Below are 26,306 nucleotides of genomic sequence, written 5' to 3' on the forward strand. Positions count from 1 at the left end.
CTGAGAGAACTGCTCTTTTTCAAGGACAGCTGTGCCAGAGCTTGTGACTGACCCAAGGTCACATCAGCAGGTGCAAGTGGAGGAGTGGGGAATCAAACCCGGTTCTCCCAGATTAGAGTCCGCGCACTTAACCACTACACCAAACTGGCTCTCAGTTTGAGAGCCGGGGTTCTAACCATCGATAGGATCTCTCTGCCTGACATCCATTAAACTTCAAGGTAAACAATCTGATCCCAGGGGTCTCAGGTCTTACTCCCTTGCCAGTCCTTCCCTCCCTTTACTTCCACCTTCTTAGAACACAAATTTATAAAGAACACACATGACATTCAACATAATGGGGGAAGAGGCAAAGAAGAATTATAATCATTTCAGAAATTGGAATTGACACATGATGCAGTTCCACGCCATAACATGCTCTCTAGAACCAGCTTTCCTAGACTGAGGGAAGAAGGAAGGGAGCCCTAATAGACATAGCATGAACTCCAAGGTTAAAAAGAGTGATAAAATGAGCGTATTTAAAACAGTTCGTTCTAAAGAAGTAAAATAGGGAGATAAAAACACGTAGCGTCTTGGAGCAAAAAATCCAGCGTCTGCCCTCCTCTGCTTCTCCAACAGGGTGATTTCCCACAAGCGCTGCTCCGCGCTCACTCCTCCCTTTTGCCCCGATGGTATGTGTCAATTTCACTCAAGCTGCTGCGCGGCCGGATTTTGCCCCGCAGCTTTGTGCAATTTTCCCCGCGTCTACTCAATCCTAAAAAAGCAGGATTGAGTAGACGCGGGGGAAATCGCACAAAGCTGCGGGGCAAATGCGGTCGCGCAGCAGCTTGTGTGAAATTGACACGTACCATCGGGCCAAAGAGAAGAGTGAGCGCGGAGCAGCGCTTCTGGGAAATCACCCCACAACAGTCTCCCCCGAAGGAGTCTCAGAGCAGTTTACAATCAAGCCCTAATAGACACACGCGTATACTTCTAGAATTTGCCCTACTATCCCTCATCATCCATTCTGACTCTACAAAAATCCTTGCAGTGCCCTGACCTGGATAGCCCAGGGAAGCCCAATCTTGTCAGATCTCAGAAGCTAAACAGGGTCGATTCTTGCAAGTATTTGAATGGGAGACCCCCTTGAAATACCAGAGGCGGTAGGTGGGGGCAGGCGTTACTGAGCCAACTCTCTGAATATTATCCAGGCCCCCAGTCACCAGATGTTGCCATGACTTCCAGGTGCACACACAGTGAGTCACCAGGGGTCGCCATGACTTTCAGGTGCACACATATTAATTCACGCACACACATGCATATTAAAAAATACTAAAAAGTGCCAAAAGAATTCTTGCAGTGATGTCAGTAGTTGACCCCTCATTTTCATTCTTTCCACTACGATTAAGCCCCAAGGCCGGACGGTTGCTCCCACTCATCATCTTCTATTCCATTCAAACCCACTAAAGTCTTTTCCACCCCAGGTTTTTTAAGCAGAGCTGTGGGTAGGTCATCAGACACAAGTGCAAAATTAATCTGTTTCTCTCTAATGTACAACTTTCAAAATGTCTCAGGAGATGAGTCAGTAGAACAGCCTTGCCCCTTGCTTTTTTGGCTCCTTGCCTAGTTCAGAAGCAAAAATGCCAGTCAGACCAACATTGTTGCTTGCCCACTGGTAACTCCAGCAGCTTCTATTCCTAAGTCTGTTTTTGTCTGCATGTTTCTCTGTTAGGTTGTTTTGTTGCTTATGCACTAGGGTTGCCAACTCCAGGTTGGGAAATACATGGAGATTTTGGGGTTGGGGCCTGAGGAAAGTGGATTTGGGGCAGGCCCATAGCCAGGATTTTTGTCGGGGGGGGCATTTAAATTTCTTAGGGGGCGCTGCCTAGTCGATACCCGGCTCCTTCCCTGCACCAGCCGCCACTCAGGGGCCCTGGGCTGGATGGGAGGTCATGGGGCCTGGCCAATAAGTTGGGAGGGGGCTAGCACTGAGATGCCCCACAGGCCTGGTTTGGGGGCATAATGCCATAGAGTCCAACTTTCAAAGTGGCCAATTGTTTTCCAGGTGAATTGATCTCTGTCACCTGGAGATCAGTTGTAATAGTGGGAGATCTCCAGTCACCACCTGAAGGCTGGCAAAACTATTATACAAATGCATTAAGTGCAACCTTACACCCTACTTCCAGGGGGAAATGGACAAAGAAGGAAAGCCACTGGTAAAAGCTTCTTAAATTTGAGATGAGCCATTCAAAATTACAGGGGAACTCAAAGATCAGGGTCCTTCCGGTGAACAAAAGCATTTCAGGATTGTGGGCGGCAGAAGGAGGTATTGAAGTGGCTCTCAGCATTCACAGGTCAGGAGCCTGATGAAGATAGAAGAACCCTCTACTAAAATGTGTTGGCATGAATGAAGACCTGCCTCGGATAATTAAGAAATGTGGTGCCTCTCAGAGATGAAGTTTTGCCTTGGTGGAGTATCAAATGTTTGAAAAGCAAGGGTTGTGTAAAAATTCCCTTTGGGAATTGCCCTGTTATTCAGTGCCCTCAAACAACTACAATAAAGCTGTTGTGTGACCTTAGGGTTGCCAATCCTGGGTTTGGAAATATCTGGAGACTTAAGAGTGGAGCCTGGGAAAGGGGGTTGAGAGAAGGGAGGGACCCTGATAGGATATAACGCTACGCGGCCCACCTGCCAAAGCAGCCATTTTCTCCAAGGGAAGTGGAATAAATGTTCCAAATAAATAAATATAGAGCTTTGGGAACAGAGGCTGTTGGGTGGAGCAATGCAATAGGGTTGCCAGCTCTGGGTTTGGAAATACCTGGAGATTTGGGGGGTAGTGCCTGAGGGAGGCAGGATTTGGGGAGGGGAAGGACCTTAGTGGGGTATAATGCCTAGGATTGCTAACCACCAGGTCCCAGCGGGGGTTCCCCTGCTTTTGGGGACTGCAATCCGCTGCCAGCAAGCTGGCCAGCAGGGGAAACCCCATTCCCCAAATAGGGATGTTGTCAGGTGACATGTCCAACGGGATGATATCACCTGAAAATGACATCATCACGTTGGTGACATTGTGCATGACACTCTGGGGGTTTTTTTGGCAGACTCTATGGTTTTTGCCCAAAACTCAGAGCGTCATGTACGTTTCCGGGTGACGTCATCACATCAGGAGAATGCCCAATGACATCCAACCCACCCCCAGAACACTCCCAAATCCCCCCTGCCATGATGGCAAGTGGACCTGGCAACCCTAATAATGCCATAGAGTCCAACTTCCACAGTGGCCATGTTCTCCAGGTCAATTGATTTCTGTCTCCTGGAAATCAGCTGTGTTAAATACTGGGTTCAAGATGTATTGCAGTGAACAGCTCTACTTTAATAAGTGATTCAGCAGATACAAGATTGAAACCTCAGGGAAACAGCCCTGTTTAAATATCATGCAAGCACCACACCCAAACACACCCAACTCCCAAGGATAGGCTATTTACATAACATTAGTTTCTCATTGGTCACCTCCACAGTCCTGGTGGGCTATTGTTCTTGAGCTCCAAGCTCAGTCAGTCTCTGGTACCCAGTCCTGGAATATTCCAGCCCTAATACATAACAAGTTGTAATAGTGGGAGACCCCCAGCCATTACCTGGAGGCTGGCAACCCTCAATGCAACTACTTAATTCGTGTATTGTGAAGTGCCTATATACCAGGGTTGCTAGCTCCAGGTTGGTAAATACCTGTTGAGGCTGGAGCCTGAGAAGGGTGGGGTCTGGGCATAATGCCATCTATATATCTAATAGCCAAGTTGCCCCCTCCGTGCGGATATCTAAATCCGCACATCGGGGGCACCTGGGGGCAGGGAGATTTTCCTGCACACTTAGAGTAGTCTCCAGGTCTGCAGAAAAATCTAAGTTGAAAAAGTATACGGGGGATATTTAAATCCCCCCCCCCAAAAAGTAAAAGAGTGTTCCCTGCGCATGTCCTTGCCGCAGGGGAATCGACGGGTCCACTGGCTGGAAGCCGCTCAAGCCTCGCCACTGGAGCCAGGGGGGAGAGATCCGCGGCAGAGCTGGGGGGGAGGGGATCGATAGGCCTGGCAGCTGGAAGCCGCTCAGGCCTCGCCACCGGAACCGTGGGAGAGAGGAGATTGGCGACAGAGCTGGGGGGGAGGGGATCGACAGGCCCGGTGGCTGGAAGCTGCTTGGCCATTTTCTCCAGGTGAACTGATCCCTGTCTCCTGGAGATCAGTTGTAATAGCAGGAGCTTTCCAGCCACCGCCTGGAGATTGGCCACACTGGTATGTACCAAGTTTGCTCTGTGAAAAACTTGGTAGGTGGTCGAGCACGAGGTCTAGTCATTTTTTCTTTAAACTGAGAGAAGGGCGAGAAGGCAGAAGGTTTTCAGAAGCTCCTGTGTGCTTCAAGTAACTGAATTGATGAAAGGCCTCAGCTGAAGAAGTTTTTGTCTGGTGCAGGCCCTTCCTTCATTGAAATCACATCTTGAGGAAGAGGACAATAGTCCCTAGACCATCTTATTATTTTTTTTACAAAACTCAAGCTGATCTCTTCCCTTGGTTGCTTAAAATCATTTCTTGGTAAGGAGAGAGGCCCTGAGAGCTTTGTTTCACATTGGATGCCTGCTTATGAGGAACTGAGGCTGGGCCAGCTTCAGCACAAAAACAGCACTTCTGGGACATGGACAACAGGACCACAGGAGCAACCTTCTGTTAAACCAGATTTTGCCAAGTGAAAGTGACAGTACTTTGAAAACCCAGGACACTAGCAGAGAGCAGCTCTTAATGAACGGTGAGTAACGCCCCAATTTGATAGACCATTGCTCGTGTTGAGACTCTGGAGTTTTGGTTGGGGAAAGGAAAGAAGTTTTGGGGGTGGGGAGTGCCACACACAATGGCGCAAACTGTATTTTACCATTCAATACAGTTGTTTTGCTCAAGCCAAGGTGTGTGTGAGTGTGTGTGTGTGTGTGTAGGGGGAGTGGCTGTAAGAAAGGAGGCCCAACGCCTTGAACTTGCTCTTATCTTCAGCACTTGGGTTACATAATTAATTAATAAATAAATAAAGTATGTAATCTGGAGATCAACTGTAATTCCAGGAGAGCTCCAGCCCTCCCCCCACCTGGAGGTTGGCTACCATAGACCTCTTTAAGCTACCAAGTGCAGCTTACTCAAAGGAGCCCATAAGGGCCAAATCAAATCCAGATAAACTCTCTTTAACAAGGTAAACAATTGTCTGGCAAAGGAGCAAGAAAGCAAGACTAATCTACAGCTACTGAAAAGTGAGAGTTTAGAAAATGAAAAACTGATAATACTCTACCTCCTGTGACTGAATTAGGTCAGGCGCTCACAAAATGACCACCAGATAACAAACCTCTTTAAAATGGTTACCATTGGTGACTGTTTTTACCATAGAGGGTTTTCTTCTCCTTTATAGCACCAGACAGACAGAGACAGAAACATGAACAGGTTAGTTTGGAGGATATCTCCGTAACTGCTTAACAAAGCAAAGTGAAAGAGTCACAATAGAGAACATTTTAATGGGACTTCTATGTGGCGGATGGTTTGTGTACTTCCTTTGTGGCAGACAGAAAAACCTTTCTGTAGTTCTTTTGTGTACTTCCAGAACACTAGCACAGCTCCCTGGACTCTGAACTGCTGTTCAGTAAGCAAACCTTACAAATTTCTTTTTCCCCCTTTCTTTTTTATTGATAAATACAAACAGTACAGAACAAGCAACAACAATGCAAAAATATCTAAATACATTCTACTATGTTTCTTGTTGCTATTTGAAGATTTTTTTAAATATATATAAACATATTAACAAGGGAAAGAACAATCTTTCAAGATAAAATAATAAGAGAAATAAAAACAATAATAACAGTATTAAACAATAATAACAGTATATCCAGGAGAAGGAACAAGAAGGCTAAAATCAAACATTATTATCAAACTATATTTTCAATGGAAGGTAATAAGGGAAATATATTGATCTTTTTTTGTGTGTGGTAGCAAACCTTACAAATAAAGAAATGGCCTCCAGTTTGGTGTAGTGGTTAAATGCGTGGACTCTAATCTGGGAGAACCGGGTTTGATTCCCCACTCCTCCACTTGCAGCTGCTGGATGACCTTGGGCAAGCCATAGTTCTGTCTGAGCTGTTCTCTCAAGGACAGTCCTAGAAAGAGCTCTCTCAGCCCCAGGGTGTCTGTTGTGGGGAGGGGAAGGGAAAGGAGTTTGTAAGCTGCTCTGAGACTCCAAGTGAAGGGCGGGGTAGAAATCCAATTTCCTCCTCCTCCTCCTCCTCCTCCTCCTCTTCTTCTTCTTCTTGTGCGGGGAAAAGGTGGACTTTCAGCCAGAAGCAGAGAGAATGCAACCATATATTTAGTTCGACTGTACTGAGACCAGCTTCTTGTCTCAAAGTGACATTGGAAGTACATCTTGGAGTGTTAAATAGAGATCTCAGGAATTTTGATTGGACTTGTTCTAGCGCCTGAAGATTGGTAAATCGCATAATTTGTGTCCCATATCTCATTTGGGCTAAAACTTTAGCAAAAAAAAGTTTCAAGGCGGCTGGAATAAAGTGTGCACCATCCTTTCTGAAGAATTTTAGTATAGCAGAAGCAGTTCTTTCGGTGGCGGGATCAGATAGCTCCCCCGAGCCGCCGTGCAGTTGCTCCCTGGCATGATCAGATGCTGGGGGGGAAGCCACAGATGGGTGAGCGAGGCGAGCCCGCTGCGTATGTGTGTGCCTGCGCAGTTTGGCAGGGGGCCTCGCATGCTGCCGGAGACAGGCGTGCCGGCGATCCCACGGCGGCCCCTGCTGCAGATTTTCTGGTAAGTAGTGGTGTTTTGTAGGGGTTCTTTTAATCCGTATCTTTGGTCGGAAGAGACGGATCGGGGACGGGTGCGCACAGCTTCCCAGATGTTGCGGTGTGATCGTGCTTGCTTGATGCGCCCCCGATCCGTCCCTCTCATGGATCAAAGCCTCCCGTGTGACTGGGGCCAAGATACTAATGGTTAATCTAGATACAGAGGCACTAGGAGATTTATGAGCAGATCTTCCCAGTGTTTTTAAAGCCAAACTGCAGCAGCCTGCAGGCTCCAGTTTTTATCAAGATTGCAGTGCCAGAGACCTGGTTTAACTTTAAAACGCTGTACAATTCTACCTACTGCAGCTGCTCTCCCAGTTTTGATATCCGTTCTCAAAGGCACTGAAGTGGCAAGAATATGCATGCCAGCCTCCAGGTGAGACCTGGGGATCCCCTGGAATTACAGCTCATCTCCAGACTACAGAGATCAGTTCCCCTGGAGAAAATGGCTGCTTTGGAGGGTGGACTCTGTGGCATTGTACCCCCACTGAGGTCCCTGACCTCCCCAGGCTCTATTCCTATATCTCCAGGAGTTTCCCAACTTGGACCTGGCAACCCTACTTATCTCCTACCGGTGGCCAGGGGGGACCTGGCAACCCTAAGGCAGAGCATTAACCCACATTGAATGAGTTTGCATTTCTTCTTTCTCCTCTTATGTAGATGGAAGTTAAGGGAGTGGTAGCTGTCTTTCCTAGTTCGTATGTCACTTGTAAGAACTAGCAGGTTGCTATGACCGCATGTAGCTGCTTTTTCTAGGGTTGCCAAATGATTTTCTAGGTGGAGGAAAACAGGATCTTTGAGGGGAAGCACATTGTAGAGCATTTTCTTGGGACTGAATTTGGGTTTGGGCAACTTTGGTCTCTGTAGGAGGTAGGGTCGCCAGGTGTCCCCCCCCCCCAGCCCAGCCACCAGCAGGGGATGGAGGGGTAGTGTTGCCAGATCCCGGCTAGGAAACTCCTTCAGATTTGGGGACCTGGCAACACTACCCCCCCATCCCCTGCCAGTGACCCCTGGGTGGTGACCACTTTTGCCATTCTGTCAGGGATAGGGTTGCCCTCCTCCAGGTGGGGCCTGGGGATCTCCGTCCCGCTTTTACAACCGATCCCCAGCTGACAGAGATCAGCTACCCTGGAGAGAATGGCTGCTTTGAAGGGTGGACTCTCTGGCACTGTACCATGCTGAGCCCCCCCCTTCCCCAAACCCCACCCACTCCTGGCTCTACCCCCAAAGTCTCCAGGTGTTTTCCAACCTAGACCTGGCAACCCAAGTCAGGAAGGGGCCATGCCTTTGCATAACCAAGGTCCCAGGTTCAATCCACACCACCTCCTGTTTCATAGTCACTGTTTCAAAGACTCAGAAACGCTGAAGAGTTGCTGCCAGTCAGCGTACATAATGGTCAGCTTGATAGACCCATGGTCTTGATTCAGCATAGGCAGGGCTGTTTTTGGGCAGGAACACACAGGAACGGAGTTCCGGCTGGCTCCCAAGTTGGCCACACCCGGCAGGAACTCATTAGCATAATAGGCCACACCCAACAGCAGAAACTCATTAGGACTGGCTACATTAGGGGTGTGTGGCCTAACATGCAAAGGAGTTCCTGCTCCAAAAGAAGCCCTGGGTTTTGACAACAAACAAGGTAAACAGAATAAGAAGCAAAAGGTGGGTGTGGCTGGATGACCACACTTCTGATAACATGGGGGTGTGGCCTAATATGCTAATAAGCTGTGCTGTCAGGGGTGTGGCATATATGCTACTGAGTTCCTGCTGTTGGGTAGGGCCTATTATGCTAATGAGTTCCTGCTGGGCTTTTTCTACAAAAAGAGCCCTGAGCATAGGGTTGCGGACCTTCAACTGGGGCCTGGAGATCTCCTGAGATTGCAGTGCAAATGGCCCTGGAGCAAATGGCCACTTTGGAGGGTGGACTGTATGGTATTAAGCCTGCTGAGTGCCCTCCCCTCCCCAAACCCTGCCCTTCCCGGGCTCTTCCTCCAAATCTCAGGGTATTTCTGAACTCAGATTTGTCAACCCTATAAAAAGCAGCTACATGTGGTCATAGCAAGCTGCTAGTCCTCACAAGTGACATATGAAGTACAAAACACAGTTTTAAAAACACTCCTAGTGCCTCCTCATGTGGTTTAACCCTTAGTGTCCTGTCTCTTTTCTAGCCTTCTTTTCTTCCTCCTATGATGAAGACAGGCAAGGACTGTCCTATCTTGGCTCAGATCCTTTTTCTTTGGTGGCGTTGACATTTCCCAGTGTTTGGGGGCAAAAAATAGCATTCAAAAGTTAGGGTTGTCAATGTCACACTCTTGGAGAAATCAGTTCTCAATACCATTCACTTCAGGGAAGGATACGTTTACTGAGACATTGATAAGATCCAGCTTGTACACTGGCTGTGTTAGAACTGAGAATGGAAGCGTGAAAATAATAGATATACAAGGTTCAAACAGGGACCCTAAAAAGCTATGAGCCAATCACCCCCAGGTATTCCACCCCCCAAAACTAACGGCTGGTGTTCCCGCCTTGGTGACATCCCCCCAGCACGTAGACAAAAGCCAGGCCATGTAAGCTGAGACTCAAGGTTGGTGGATGTTCCCAGGCATGATAAGCAATACTCTACTTCAAAGCATCTAAAACCGAAAGCATTTCAAATTCACACTCCCTTGATCCCTCTCCCGATGTCTATGGCAAGCGAGCAATAAAAAGGAAAGCGAGTTTGACAGTCAACACTGCTGGAGAAAAATGTCCTGTCCCCTTAATAGAAATGGGAAACTGGGAAGCTGAAACTTTTCATGGCATGGAGGTATATAAAAACACCTGGTAAAGAACATCCCATTAAGCCTCAATTAAGGGACAGGATGTTTTTTCCCCCTCCAGGCAGTTGGCAACCCTGTGTCTGGCTCCCATAATAATGTGAGCTAGTCAGGTAAGGATTGTTTGAGAGTTTAGAGTGGCCTCAACTCACAGAGCTCGTGCCACCTCAGGACTTGCTGCCAAATTAGAAGTAAGCCCTGTATTTTTCCAGCAGTCAATTATCATGTAGCGAAAAAGCTTTCCCTGGACATTGTTGGTGGTATGAGTCAGTTTTTCTGCCAGCCACTAGAGTCTGTATTTCAAATAACAAAACCAGCAGCCTACTTAAATATCTGGAAAATCCTCTACAGAGAAATGTGCTTCCCCTCAAAGGTCCTGTTTACCTCCACCGAGAAAGCCAGTCAAGCATTTCTGATATGAGAACTTTGGACAATGCACAATTTCCCCAGCATTGTAACTGGGAATGTACCACTGGGATGCTGTGACTGGCTTGTGGCAGTTTCTATGGGAACCAGAATTTTTGACCTGCAAAGAATCAAGCAGAGTGTTTTCATTTTTCTATGGAATGGGGAAAAAAGGTTGATAGAGCAAAGAGAATGAGGAAGGACACTACTAGTGTTGCCAACGCTGGCTTGGGAAATTCCTGAAGATTTGGGGGTTGAACCTAGGGAGGGTGGAGCTTGGGGAAGGGAGGAAGCTCTGCAAGATTTGATGCCAAAGAGTCTGACCTCCAAATCTGCCATTTCCTCCGGGGGGAGGGGGGAGTGCACTGATCTCTGTTGTATGAAGACTCCAGGCCCCATCTGGAGGTTTGCAATCGTAGACACTGCAGTGCTTACATATTAACTGTAAGACTTCTAGTAGTAGTAGTAGTAGTAGAAGAAGAAGAAGAAGAAGAAAAAGAAGAAGAAGAAGAAGAAGAAGAAGAAGAAGAAGAAGAAGAAGAAGAAGGGGAGGAGGAGGAGGAGGAGAGGAGGAGGAGGAGGAGGAGGAGATTGGATTTATACCCCGCCCTTCACTTGGAGTCTCAGAGCGGCTTACAGTCTCCTTTCCCTTCCTCTGCCCACAACAAACACCCTGTGAGGTGTTGGGTCACAAATGTATGCATGGTTCATTTTCACTTCACGAAACCTTCTTTTAACTCTTCATCTAGTACAAGGAGCTAGCAGCAAATAAGCGAATGGCTACAGTGGGGCATCTCGGGGCTAGGCCCCCTGACTTACTGGCAAGGCCCCCCAACTTTCCATCCAGCCCAGGTCCCCCAAGTGGTGGCAGGTGCGGGGAAGGAGCCGGGTTTTCCTTTAATTCAATTAGCCTGTGCCCCCTAAGAAATTTAAATGCACCCCAACTTAAAAAATCCTGGCTACGGGCCGGCTCCTCCCGCCCCCCCCCCCCCCCCCATTTATCACCAATATGAACAGATTTTTTAGTTTTCATAATAGAAGGCAAAATAGCATGCAACAGAAAGACAGCTGCACAAACCAATCATCATGTATACTATAGTTTTCCTTAGGGGACTGTTGTGCTATGTGGCAGGCTATATACAAGTCTTTTTCAGCAGTGTTCTTTATGGCAGAATGCTTTATGCCAGTGCTGTAGAATGTATAGCAGTTTTGCAGCAGTGTGATTGAGGAGTACAGTACCACAGAGTCTGCCTCCCAAAGCAGCCATTTTCTGCAGGGGAACTGATCTCTGGAGATCAATTATAATGGTGGAAGCTCTCCAGGCCCCACTTGGAGACTGGCAACCCTACTCTTTGATCCCATTTCAGATTGCTCTCCTCTACTCCGTACATAATTTTATATTTATAACCCTCTATCATGTCCCCTCCCCCTTAGTCATCCCCTTTCTCAACTGAAAAGTCCCAGACTCTTCAGCCTTTCCTCACAGGGAAGGGGCTCCAACCTCCTAATCATATTGATTCTCCTCTTTTGTGCTTTTTCCAGGTCTGCGGTGTCATTTCTGAGATACAGTGACCAGAACTGCACACAAATATTCCTAATGAGGTCTAATGAGATCTATACAGGGGTATTATATAATATTGGCAGTTTTATTTTCAGTCCCTTTCCTAATAATCCCCAACACAGAGTTTGCCCTTTTCATGACTGCAGCACACTGGGTTGACACTTTTATTGAGATATCCACTACAACCCCAAGATCTTTTTTCTTCAGCAAGTTCAGCCTATATAAGAAATTCATTAGGTATTAAGAGTGTTGCTTTTCAAGTCTATCAAATATATATAGCACCTTAAGGACTAACATAATTTTTGGCAGGAGTCACTGCTCACTTCTTCAGATATAGCTAGAATGGCAAGAGCAGGTGTGATTGGATTAGGTGTGATATGCAGAGGGGTAGTAGGGATTGGTAATGAGGCAGGAAACCTAGGTCTCAATTCAGTCCAGGAGGATGCATTGTCTTTTCATTATCCATTGCAATTCAGCAGTCTCTCTTTCTAATCTCCCTTTGAAATTCCTTTGAAAGAGAACTGCTACTTTTAGGTCAGCAACTGAATGTCTTAGAAAGTTAAAATGTCCCCCTCTGGTTTTGAATGTTGTGGTTCTTAATGTTAGATTTATGTCCATTAATTCTTTGTCAAAGGGACTGGCTTGTTTGTCCAATGTAGAGGGGGGAAAGGCATTGCTGGCATGTGATGGCATAAATCTCATTAGAGTATGAGCAGGAGTGTGAACCTGAGATGGTATGGCTGATGTTTCTGAGTCCACTGATGGCATTGCTAGGATCTATATGAGAGCAAAGTTGGCATCTTGGTTTGTTGCAGGCCTTGATACCAGAGTCCATGTTACTGTTAAGTGATTTATCATTGCGGGTGAGAAGTTGTTTTAGGTTAGCAGGCTGTCTGTAAGGGAGAAAACGTTGGCCCCTCAGTGCCTGTGTGAGGGATGTGTCACTATCCAGCATGGGTTGCACAATTACAAAGGAGCAGTCAGATCAGAAGATTTATTGTTTTGTAATTTCCTGCTTCTGCCTATGTCTAGCCCTCTTTTTGATGACATGGCCCTCTGAAAACACTACTGAAGGTTACCCAGAGAGTGCATACACCGCCACCTACAGGCAGACCTGACTTCTGCAGCTCAGTGATTTTTCAGGCTTTTCCTGCACTGGGCAAAAGGTGGACAGTGTGAGAATATTATGTTCTTTTCTGTCTCCCAGGTTCCAGATCTAATTATATAGTCACCCTGGCAGCCCACCAACAGCAGTGCTGCACTCCTAATAATATCACAGGATTGCAATTTATATGCCTCGTTTTGTGCCTGCACAGTAATTACCATGTTATGTCATAACTTGTAACACTCTTCAGTCAGCATAAAGAGTATGTTCCTGCCATGTTAAGCATTTTAAGTTCCCCTGGTTTTAATGGGAGAGGCTTAAACTCAGAAACTGTGTTTTATTGATAAGGCTGAGATGCCCTTTGAAACAACATGGGTGGCTCACCCTCTTAGCAGGACCCACTTCTAAACTACTTTGGGGGGCTTCTTTGCAAAATATCTCCACACTGCTTTCCCTCTCTGCAATGCAAAACACAGGGATATCGTATCAGTTAATGCTGAACAAATTTATATGTCATTTGTCAGGTTTAGTATCTATAGTATATAGCAGGCCCGTAACCACAGTGGGGCTTTGGGGGGCACTGCCCCCTTTCTTAAAAGTACACCCCACAAGAATTTCTCCTGTAAATTTTTTCCCCAATCACTTTAAAACATTTTTAAAAGTAGTGAGTAGAATAGCCAGCTAGGTTTTTTGTTTTGTTTTGAATTCCTTGCTGAACTGTATATATATTCCCCCCATCTATGTGTTGTTTGTCCTTTGTTTATGTAAATAAAGTGTTATGTGGTTTTATACAAACTGGAGTGAGTTTACTGGCCAAACCCAGATAAGTGTTTCCAGTGCCATGCCTACCATCTACCAGAAAATTTACCCCCCCACACACACTTTCTCAGCCTACTATCATCACACTCTGGAGCTAAGATTTGCAGACGCCTCTATGTTTTGATTGCAAAAGGCTTGATTCCACAGTGGCTGAGTCATAATCCTCAGAATTCTGGCTTTTCTTTCTGCACTGAGAACTTCAGCCCAAGCAGGAATTATTTTTGCCCCACTAGCCACAAAACCCTGGCTACCAGCCTGGTAGATAGCATATACATAGGGTATGTAGGGTTGCAAGCCTCCAGGTGGGGCCTGAAAATCTCCTAGAATTAAAACTGATCTTCAGATAACACAGATAATCCCCTGAAGAAAATGGCTGCTCTGGAGGGTGGACTCTATGGCCTTATTCCCAAGGGAGGTCTCTGCCCCAACCCCACCCTCCCCAGCGTCTACCCCCAAATCTTGAGGAATTTCCCAGCCTGGAGTAAAGGTAAAGGTTTCCCTTGCTCGAAAGCCAGTCAAATTAAACTTTATGGGCTGGTGCTCATCTCTGTTTCTAAGCCGAAGCGCCAGTGCTGTCCGAAGATGTTTCCGTGGTCACGTGGCCGGCATGACTAAAACTGAGGTGCACGGAGCGCTGTTACCTTCCCACCAAAGCAGTACCTTTTTATCTAATTGCAGTTTCTTGCTTTCAGACTGCTAGGTTGGCAGGAGCTGGGGCCAAAGATGGGAGCTCACTCCGTCACGCAGCACTAGGTCTCGAACTGCCGAGCTACGGACCTCCCAGTCTGCAGCTCAGCGTCTTAAACTCTAAGCCACTGCATACAGAGCCCTAGTTTCAGATGGGGTACCATTTGTCTGCATCTAACTCCCATCTCTGTTTGCTGTAAAAAAAAAAATTGGCACTGGGTTTCTCTTCTTGTTTCTACTGCAGGAATACTAATCACAGCATTCTTGTCATTTTGTGTAGAGAGAGCACTGGGGTGAAGAGAGCCAAAAAAGCCGCAATTCAAATGGATTACAATAGCCCAGTCATGCCTTTAATTGGTCACTAGATGTCACCCCATGATCATGTCAGATTGCAAACCGTGTAGGTCACCTTCTCTTTGAATAAAAGCTGTGTTTGGTATTACGTTTTGAGGAGAGACTGGTAGAAAAAGAGTTCTGTTCATTACAAGACAGTAGCGGGTGATGCTCCACTGAGCAATGTATCTTACTGTTTGTTTCAATCATCCAGATTTTACAAGTAAAAGGTAAAGGTTTCCCTTGCTCGGAAGCCAGTTGAATCCGACTCTAGGGGGCGGTGCTCAGCTCCATTTCCAGGACGAAGAGGCAGCACTGTCCGAAGACTTCTCCACGGTCATGTGGCACGGAACACTGTCACCTTCCCACTAAAGCAGTACCTATTTATCTACTTGCAATTTCTTGCTTTCGAACTGCTAGGTTGGCACAGGACCAGTAAACCAGAACTCATGTCTATCGAATCAGCATTTTTTATTATATTTATTTGTTTATTTAGAATCTAGTCCGGTAGCACCTTGCACTGACCTGGATGACCGAGACTAGCCCAATCTTGTCAGATCTTGAAAGCTAAGCTGGGTTGGTCCTGGTCAGTATTCAGATGGGAGACCAAGGATCACCAGGGTCCCTACGCAGAGGCAGGCAACGGCAAACCACGTCTGAACATCCCTTGCCTTGAAAACTCTGTAGGGTTGCTGTAAGTCAGCTGTGACTCGATGGTCCTTCCCACCATCACTAGTAGAATCTTAGAGTTCTACAAGTTTTTTAGGGTATAAACCTTTGGGGGAAGCCTTAACCCCCCAAAATCTTGTTGGTCTCTGAGGGGCTACTGGACCCGATTTAAGCTCTTCTATTGCAGGCCAAAATGGCTGCCCTCTGGAACTATTTATTTAAATCTTTATACCCCAATTTCCCCCCCAACGGGCACTCAGAGCAATTTACAACATTTCTCCCCCCCCACCCCCATTTAACCTCATAACCATCTCTGATGTAGCTTAGGCTGGGAGTAAAGAAGAAGAAGAGATTGGATTTATATCCTGCCGTTCACTCGGAGTCTCAGAGTGGCTTACAATCTCCCTTCCCTTCCCCTCCCCACAACAGACACCCTGTGAGGTAGGCGGGGCTGAGAGAGCTCTGACACAAACTGCTCTTTTTCAAGAACAGCTCTTATCAGAACTATGCAAACCAAGACTTTATTACTGAACACTGTTAATTAACAGATCGCATAAGTTATCCATTGTATTCACCATTCCATAGGGTTTTTTGTGTTTGTGTGCATAAGAAGTGCTTCAGCATATACAGAGAGAAATATTTCATGTTACTCTCCTTCAGTGTTTTTAAAAATCCTCACACTTACTAGAGGTATCCTAGCTAAACACTCACGGCTTAACCTGTTATAAGTGTATAGTACATGAAGGGAAAGCTTGGAATCTAATTTTCTACAGCGTGGAGAGGAGGAGGAGAGGACGAGATTAGATTTATACCCCGCCCTTCACTCGTAGTCTCAGAGTGGCTTACAAACTCCTTTCCCTTCCCCTCCCCACAACAGACCCCTGTGAGGTAGGTGGGGCTGAGAGAGCTCTCTCCAGAACTGCTCTTGAGAGAACAGCTCTGAAAGAAATTGTGATGGACCCAAGGTCACACCTTGTGCATGTGGAGGAGTGGGGAATCAAACCCAGTTCTCCCCGATTAGAGTCCACGCTCCTAACCACTACACCAAGGTAACACAGAAGGCTTCCATAGCAGAGTACAGATTTGAGCCTTGGTCTCCCAGTTTCTAATCCATTACTCTCCCATCCAGGCCAGGACAAGGCTCAGTTCTACATAGCTTCAGGAAAGTTATCTGCTAACTCACTTGGAATAGGCCAGCTGTTTTTTTTAAAAAAAAACATTTTATTGCAAGGATATAGAAAAATTAACCTGTTCAATTTTTCACAATATTTCAAACCTTCTATATCCATTTTCAAATAACTCCCCACCCCCCGTTACATGGCTTCCCACAGTGCGATTTCCCCTTCATTTTCTCATCATAATCTTTAATTCTATCTCATAACATAATACAGACTAGTCTTCCAGGTAACTATACTTAAACATATTATTCCATTACTCTATTATTTTCTTGGTCCATTCTAATAACTATCAAAACTTATTAAAGTATTTTTAACATTCCATTTAACCTCTATATATTATTTAAAGTCTTTCCATTCTTCATAAAATTCTTCATCTTCTTTGCCGTTAAGTTTTCTTGTCAGTTTATCCATTTCTGCCATAAAGAGCACTTTTTTTTATCCAGTCCCATATCTCTGGTACTTTATCTTGTTTCCAAAATTGCGCAAATGTCATTCTTGCAGTTGTTATCAAGTACCATAGCAATGTCTTTTTTTCCACATTGACGTCCTCCATCTTAAGACCCAGAAGCAATATTTCTGGTTCTTTTTTAAATGTACCTTTAAAAAATTTTTGTATCTCATTATGGACCTCCGTCTAATATACCACAGCTTTATCACAAGTCCACCACATATGGTACAAAGAGCCTTCATGACTTTTACATTTCCAACACTTATTAGACATATTCTCATTCATATTAGCAATTTTTTGGGGGTCATATACCATCTATACATCATCTTAAAACAGTTTTCTTTTATATTAGTACAAGTTGATATTTTCATTGAAGTTTTCCACAGATATTCCCAAGATGACATAGATATTTCCTTATTCATATTTATAGCCCACTTAATCATTTGCCCTTTAACAGGCCAGCTGTTTTTGAAAATCATGGGTATGATCCAGCCAAGATTAAGTACATTAAGGTCCCATTCATTTAAATGGCCAAGTTAAGTGTATAAATATCTTCAATTCGGGGGGGGGGGGTCATCAATGGGGCTTAGAAGTTCTTACCTATGGTTGGCTCATGTCTTGAAGTATCATGAAGCAGTGTGAAAGTTTAGTACATGGCATTAGTGGAGGCTGTTTTTCATGCATGCCCTTTTTATTTCAGTCATGAGTGAACCCTCCTCCAAACTAGGCTTTTTACAGTGCATTTCACACTAGGGTTGCTAATCTCCAAGTGGGCGCCTGGAGTTCTCCTGGAATTACAACTCATCTCCAGACTACAGGGATCAGCTCCCTTGGAGAAAATGGCAGCTTTGTAGAGTCAACCCTATGACATCCCACCCCTGCTGAGCATCCTCCCCAGGCTCTGCCCGCAAATATCCAGGAATTTCCCAATCTGGAACTTTGCATTTGACCACTAACTAGAATGCTAGATGCCATAGCAGACAAAATGGTGGACAATCCATGAGCCCATCTCCAGTGATTTTCCCCTCAGATTTTAAAAGCACCCTGGCAATCATATTGAAGCTACAGCGTAACGTTTCTCCTTGGTTTTCTGGATCGAAATTACCCCACTGAAAACCGTTTTTCCTGACTGGTCAAACAGCAGTTTTAGGAGGGTGATTTAATCAATAGAACGGTACAAGGAAAAGGGTTAGGCCCCACCCTCTACACTGTGGTCCTGATCCAATCCAGGGGCACCTATGACTGCTTTTAACATTTAGAGAAAATGTAGGATCTGATCAGGGATCTCATCTAAATTAGCCTCTAGTATTGTTGGTATAGCAAGAGAATGAGGAGGAGGAGGAGATTGGATTTATACCCCGCCCTTCACTCGGAGTCTCAGAGCAGCTTACAAACTCCTTTCCCCTCCCCTCCGCACAACCGACACCCTGTAAGGTAGGTGGGGCTGAGAGAGCTCTCTCGAGAACTGCCCTTGAGAGAACAGCTCTGAAAGAACTATGGCTTGCCCAAGGTCATCCAGCAGCTGCAAGTGGAGGAGTGGGGAATCAAACCCGGTTCTCCCAGATTAGAGTCTGTGCACTTAACCACTACACCAAAATAAAAATTGTATGGTTATAAATATAACTCTTTCCATTTTCGACTGAATTCCCCTGCCATCTTAGATACGTACAGGTTTCCTCCACCACCACCTCCCAATCTTATTTGATTATTCCACATAGTGATTTTACTGCCTCACAACTAGTTTTAATTTAAAAAGAAGAGAAAATTCCCGCTTTCATCTTTCAGACTCCCCACCACCGTCACCTTCCCAAACATCAGGCTAGATTCAGAAACGAGTCAGATTTTGAATGCATGTGCTCAGAGCTGCAAAAGTAAAAGGCCCAGAAATGTACAAATGCTGCTTACATCTTGCCAATATATGGCATTTCAATCATGCCCTCAGAGTCTAGGCTCACTTAGAGCGATCATGTGCCTATTGGCCATTCCCCTTGCGCGTCCTTTTCTGTCATCCTCTGAACTTGTCACTGTACATCAGCACAAGATTGTAACTGTAGCCCATATCATATTCTTGCCTTCTTGTTGGCTGTGTTGCATATATTCAATCTGATGACTCCGGAATAGCTGACAGTGCCTTTATTCAACGAAGGGAGAAGGAGATTTACCAAGGTAATTACAGAACTGCTTGTTTCAGTTCACTGGCAAGTTGAGACCCCGGGACAAATAGGAAAACTTTGCGATGTCAGGTAAAATAACAAGCTGAATGTAAAGCAGCATAAGGGTGCCAGGCGAATCGGATACCCTATTTGTTCAGTGGACAAAGGAAAGTTGTCTACACCACAAGCATAGCTACACCTTTCTAATGGACTCAGAAGGATGTAACTTTGTTCCGAATTGCACTGCTACTCTACAAGGATGTAGCATTGTGTAGTGTTTGGATGAGGTACTGGGAGACCCAGGTTTGAATCCCCATTCTGCCATGGAAGCTTGGTGGGGGACCTTGGGCCAGCCACATGCTCTTATCCTAACCTGCCTCAAAGGGCTGTTGTGAGAGTAAATCAGAGGGGAGAGAATAAAGTGGGATAGGAAGATCTAAATAAATAAATAAAAAGGGTATAATCATAACCAAATTGTATATGATTTAGGGTTTACTAGCCCAATTTGTAAAATCTGGATGGTCAAAACAAACCATAAGAGATGGTTCGCCATTGTGTCTTATGCTACCCAGGTTTTATAGATTTTTAATGGTAATTACTGTGGATTTTATTTTTAATTGTTTTACCTACTTGTTGTAACCTGCCCTGAGCCCGCTTGCAGGGGAGGGTGGGATAAAAATCCCATAAATAAATAAATAACATTGCTGAGGACAAAATGAAGCAACCCTGATGTAAGCCGCTTTGGGTCCCTGTTGGGGAAGAAAGTAGAGCATAGATTGCCACGGGAGAGGCACGGAAGGTGGGTGGATTATCCGGGCGCGATCACACCCCAACATCTGAGAAGTAGAGCGCACCCGTGGCTTACCCCCGACAATGCGTATTTAAAAACTAGTACCTCCAAGGTACTAGTAAACGTTTGCCATGGGCTGCCTCCAGACGCCTGTGGTGTGATCGCGCATTCCCCTCCGGTCCCTCGTTTACCCGCTGGCGCCAAGGGAAGGACCCGTGCTGTGCCGCCGGTGCATCTGATCGCATAATCGCGGATCGAACTGCGCTGGGGCAATTAGCCACGCCTCCCCCCCCCCCGCGATATCCGGCCCGTGTGCCTAGGGCCATAATCAGCTTGATTAGAGCATAAGAGAAATGCTTGGGGGCAGAAAATTAGCAACTGTAGTGAGGTAAGAATCCTATGTCCCCAGTCAGCCCTCGGTAGTCCATTGTTCTGAATTTGTGAATGAACTAAAGTCCAGCAATCTGAGGTTGCAATCTCCCCTTGAAGCTTCTCTGTTTGAGGACTGCCCCCTTAGGTCTGCAGTGGAAACTGTGAAACTGATCTATATGTGGAGTGGTCACTCTGACATGCCTACCACTCTGCTCCCTCAGCCTGAGTAGCGTGGGGACACTATGACCTTCCATGGAGAACACCAACTGACCATGTATGGAGGCACACTTGCAGGGGTCAGATGCAAGAGGCTGCTGCCTTCTCTTACAGACCCCAGAGGATGGACATGGACTCCTGTTGGCATTTGCTAGAGGCCCACCCCATGGTAAGGCCATCAATTGTAGGGAACTGAAAAGACCGTAAAGGACAAGACCCTAGAGTGAAGGGAACCACTACAGATGCAGAATTATTACTCCACAGGCTCACCCAGAGGTAACCAAGGAGCAGCCAACTTTGGTCTACCTGATGGACACTGGAGCCGACTACCCTTTTGCTGGGTGCTTGGAGAGCATGGTAGCCCTAGAGACAGAATTACGGTAGACTTGATGCTGGCATCTCCTGTAGCTCATATAGCATGTCATTTTCAAGGATGCTGAAGTAGGCACTTCCTCCCCACCAAAGACTGGTAAGGACCCAGGTTCATCCCCATAATTTATTCTGCGGGGAGGAAGGAAGAACTCAGGGCATTTATGATTGACACCAGATTTTATATATCCTCACCCATTCTCAGCAGAGGTTATGTTGTACTCATCATGGGCACCCTGAAGACATTGCCACTTGTCTGGGACCAGGTGGGACCTCAACAAGACCTCTTAGCCCTATAAGATCACCCAGGTGTGATTTGCCCTTTATCCATTGAGTGCTCCTCTGACATACATACATAGTATTTATTTATTTATTATTTTAATCTATAGCCCGCCCTCCCCACAAGAGGGCTCAGGGCAGCTCACAAACAGGGCACATGACATGCCAATACGTAAAACAGGTTCAAACAGCATAAAAACAGTCATTGCAATATTACAAAATTATAAAGTGCTCTTGATGTTTCAGATCAGTCTTCAATAAAAAGATGGCATCTTGAAGATGGTACTCCCAAATCCGTGGTGTCAGCTCCACACAGCGCTGTCACTCCTCCCAGGGCCAGTTGATGATGATGGTAAAGGTAATGATGGTAAGGTAGTGGCGGCTCCTACTCAAAAGCCTGGCGGAAGAGCTCCGTCTTACAGGCCCTGCGGAACTGCACAAGGTCCCGCAGGGCCCGGATCTCCTCCGGGAGCTCATTCCACCAGGTAGGAGCCCCCACTGAAAATGCCCTGGCTCTGGTTGCAGCCAGCCTGGCCTCTTTGGGGCCTGGGGTCACCAAGAGATGTTGTGTCCCCGACCATAGTGCCCGTTGGGGAACATACGGGGAAAGGCGGTCCCTTAGGTATGTCCCTTAGGTAGTACCGGTGTGTACAATTTTATTTAGTCATTTTGAAACCATTCCACAAACCCATTAGCCACAACTACTGAGGCAGCTAATCTTGGAAAGCAGATTGGGGTAGACAGGTACGAGATACGTTAGGACTCATCATGAGGTTCAACATAGCACCCTATGATCTATAGCAATGATATGGATATTGCAAGAGCTTTTCACAAAACATAAACACATGCGTATATGTACACCTGTAGCGGTACTTCCCTTAGTCATCACACAGTTGTCTCATTGGAATGACTGGGTATTTCAGCATCTGGAGTTATTTGGCTGCTCTGCCCTTCCTTTCTGCAGGAGAGCACCTGTTGCTTCAAGTCATCAATCAGAGTTTTCTATTGCAAGAAAAGGAAGGCACGGGTTAAAGTTTGGAGTGTGCACGTGTGTGTTTAAAATATAGCATTCCGCTTGCGGAACTGAGAAGGGGACAAAGCTTCAACTGTTGACCTGTTCCTTCTGCTAGTGACTATTGGATTAAAAAAAAAAACCCAAACAAACCTCAGTGACTAAAAAGCAGCCCCCTTCTCTTAATCTGAGCAAAACGCGGTGAGCCCCAGTGTGGTGAAGTGGTTAGAGTTCTGCCCTGGGAGACCCGGAATCAAATCCCGACTCTGCCATGATAGCTCACTGGGTCACCTTGGGCTATTTACTGTTTCTTAGCCTGGCCAACCTCACAGGGTTGTTGCTGCAGGGAGAAAATGGAAGAGGGGAGAAGACTTCTGCAAGTTGCTTTGCTTCATCTTGGGAATAAAAAGGAGGATATCACAGTCTAAGTAGATAAGACCACTCCCTTTTGAACATCTCCTGTGAAAGGAGCTGGCTGTCCCACAGCTGAGGAAATTAATTCCTCTGGAATGTAGTGGCCCGTTGGGGGGGGGCGGCGGCGGCTGCATGCTGCATTGTGGTCATGACTGATTTATGAATCAGCAAGCAGGACTTCTAGTATTTCTGGTCCACAGTGTGCCACAAGCACCTGATCACCTCCTGCCCACTTTTGAATTATTTCAAGGAGGGAGAAAAAAGCCTACACTGCACTGTACATACAGGATCATTTTACACATTCATGATTATTACTGAACATCTCATTAGGAACAGTATTCACAGAGCTGGATTCTCTCACAAAGCAGGAACAGCCTTCCTGTTTCTGGGTAGCCTCCTGCAGCACTTTCTCTATGTGTTTTGCCACCGCGTTGTTGATTTGTTCCCCTCCCCCCCCCGTCTCCAATTTTAAATTTTCATTATGTTTGCACAGAACTGGATGAAGGGAGGAGGGGGAAGAGGGGGAGAGCGCTCATTCCAGAGGATGCCAGGATGTCTCCTCTCTGATTGGCTGACCACGGCTCAATGGCTGGTGGAAGAAGCTGGGAAGCTTTTCGGCTGTCTTGGTGGAGCTGAAAGAACAGAATCCAGATCACAGGTAACGGTGGGGGCCCGAGGGAGAGCGGGGGAGGCAGGACGCCTTTGGTGACTGAGACAGGTCTTGGAATATTGTCTGCGTGCTAAAAATACTTGTTTAGACATTTGTGTGATCTGCAGCGTTTATTGTGTTGGAGTGTTCCCCCCCTCCTGCCTATGTCTCTTCCAGTAAGAGATGCGTATACAGTAAAATCTGAAGCTCACCCAGATCTCTCTGGCAACTTTCTCACGCAAAGGCTGAACGGCCAGGGCTTAAGCAAAGATGGAACCACGAAGGCATGCAGATAAGGAGGGGCCTGATGGCAAAGCTTTTGCTAAACCATAGACAGGACAGTATCAGTGAAAAGACGATGCTGTGGGAAATCAAAGGAGGTTTTGGCCTAGGGAAGAAAGAGGCATCAGCTAATTCAGCTTTTGGTCCAGTGGTGTGGGTCTCCCTTAGGCTGTTAACTCACAGCACATTCATAAACAGAGTTATAGCCTTATAAGCCCATTAACACCCTTCTGGGTATAATTCTGCTTAGGTCTGTAACTGCTTAGGACTGTTTCCATTGAAAGAAAGATTTCACAGTCGTTTGAGTGTATTTTGGCACATTGTGAGCTACCACATCCTCTCTCGGTTTACTGGACAAGTAAACAGGATTCCTTCTAAGCTGAGTTAGCGTGAGCAAGCTCACAGCTTTTTAGCCTCCGGCTCAGACATTTTTGTCTTAGCTCAGGAAGGATGGCTCCAGAGCAAACTAATTTATGCAGTAGCCAAATTGCTTGCTCACAACTTTAATGCCAGTCGCTCACAGAGTAGAATTTTTGCTCACAAGACTCCACAGTTTAGAGGGAGCATTGCAGGTAAACTATAATCCTTGTAGAGTTCAGTCCTTTGCAGAGTTACTTTGGTGTAAGTCCACTGATGTCAGTGGGCCTAGGCTGGAGTAACTGCACAGGATCATCCCATTAGCTACCCTATTCAAAACGAGCCCTTGAGCATCCAGTATACAGTCTAGCGACATGGATCGCTATGGATTTGAAACGTCACAGATATGTCAGTGGCTTATACGGACAGTAAAATGTATGTGCATACTTAGGTTTGTCAGTGTAACACTGGTTATACTCCTTTGCAAACATTACCATGAACAGTAGTACACAATGCTGCATCTTTAACTGTGTTATTCAGAAGCTATTACGGCGATCAGGTCAAACGCTGACCTAGATAGCTTCTGTAGGGAGAACTGCCAACTCTTCATTTTCCTTCTGGCGCTCCTCCAGGTAGAATTTGTCATGTAAGAAACAAATACAGAGTACCACATTTGTAAGCAGTTTGTCTGCAAATGGATCATCTTTGCTGAAATGGATTGGTTATTAAAAGTTGTTGGCAAAACATTTTGCTTTTAGAGAAATGAGTGTTTTAGTTAATTGTAAAACAGAAAAATCAAAGTTAGGTGTCTCTGTAAGGGCAATCAGTACTGAAATCTGTGCATTTCTCAGCTAACATTTTTCCTGGAAAACTGCAACCTGTTATAGAAAGGAGCGCTGCAGTAGATGGATGGGTGTTTTAAGTATAACTGCATAAAATGCTGAGAAACATCGAAGACCATATACATGATGCATACACAGTATGTTGGCATGGTGTATCATCATCATCATCATCATCATCATCATATATTCTAATAGCCAAGTCAGCTAAATCTGAGGATACTTACATCTGGAGACTGGACCAGTTATTATTATCATCATCAACATTGTCAGCGTCATATGGCATTGTGTGTAGTACAGCCAGGAGATCCTAAGATTGTCTGGCGGCCAGAAATTCTAGCTCTTTTAGCATTATGCACCACTAAGTGGTGAGCTAGACTTGTTTTTAAGGCAAGAGGGCTTGCCATTGCCTGCCTCTGTGTCATGACCCTGGTATTCCTTGGAGGTCATCCTTCCAAATACTAGCCAATATCAACCCTGCTTAGCTTCTGAGATCTGACGAGATTGGGCTAGACTGAACCAGTGAATGGACAAGATCTTTCTATAAACCTTGAAGACACCCCAAGTTTGCAGAAAAAAATCAGAATCTAAAAACAAACAAAACATGGGGGGGGGTGTCAAAAACCCAAAATGATCAAAGGAGTGCCTGTAGCTTTAAGAAACATTTCCTCAGTGGCCACTGCTGGGGAACTACAACAGGCTTAGTTTCTGTCAGTAAAAGGCATGGGGAGGGCCCTTTCCAGGGATATTTTGGGCTTTAAGGGAGGGTCAGGTCCGGCAGTAACCTTTGGAGTTTGGGGTCAGGTCTGGCCTTTGGGGTCAGATCCGGCAGTAACCACCAGGCAACTTGCTACCACCCAACTTGCATGACTTATGTAGGCCTGGCTGCTTGCTAGTGTTCAACAGCAGCTCACACACAAATGTCAATGTGGTGTTGTGGTTAGAGTTTCAGACTACAACCTAGAATTTTCATTCTGCTGTGGAAACTTACTGGTGACTGTGGGGCAGTTACATGTTCTTGGCCTAATTTACCTCACAGACGGGGAGGAATGGCCATTGAAAGGACCTGGATGTCTCCTGGTGGGCTGATGTCCTCCCACCCACACTTTGGCCTGCCAGCCCTCCAATAGGGCAGAGCTGGACCCACCCAATCCTCACACAAGGTATGAGGGACAGCATCCAGCCATCCAGGTATGAGGGACAGCATCCAGCCAATCCAGCAGGCAGGAGCGCTTGCTGCAGCCACACGTGAGAGACGAGATGGGGTATATGGCAATGCCTGCCTTAGTCTGCTCAAGACAAGACAGACACTGGCACCCAACCGAAACTCATGCAAGGCAAGCCCGAAGCCAGTGCCCAGCCAAGCCCTACACAAGGCAATGCTGATGGTGGCATCTGAGCCCCACATCAGGTGAGGCAGATGGCGGTGCCAAGCAAGCTCTGTGTAAGGCAAGTTGAGACAGCGGGCGGTGCCTGGCCAAGTCCCGTGCAAGGCAAGGCGTGGTCCTGGTCCTGCCCTGCACAAGTTAAGGCCAGGCAGGGTGGAGGGAGGCACCTGCCCAAGCTCCATGTGAGGCGAGGCAGGACACCCCAAGTTTGCAGAAAAAATATCAGAATTTAAAAACAAACAAACAAAACATGGGGGGGGGGGTGTCAAAAAACCCAAAATGATAGAAGGAATGCCTGTAGCTTTAAGAAACATTTCCTCAG

This window comes from Gekko japonicus, unplaced genomic scaffold (genome assembly GCF_001447785.1).
Source record: "Gekko japonicus isolate JY-2015 unplaced genomic scaffold, Gekko_japonicus_V1.1 scaffold445, whole genome shotgun sequence".
NCBI lineage: Eukaryota > Metazoa > Chordata > Lepidosauria > Squamata > Gekkonidae > Gekko > Gekko japonicus.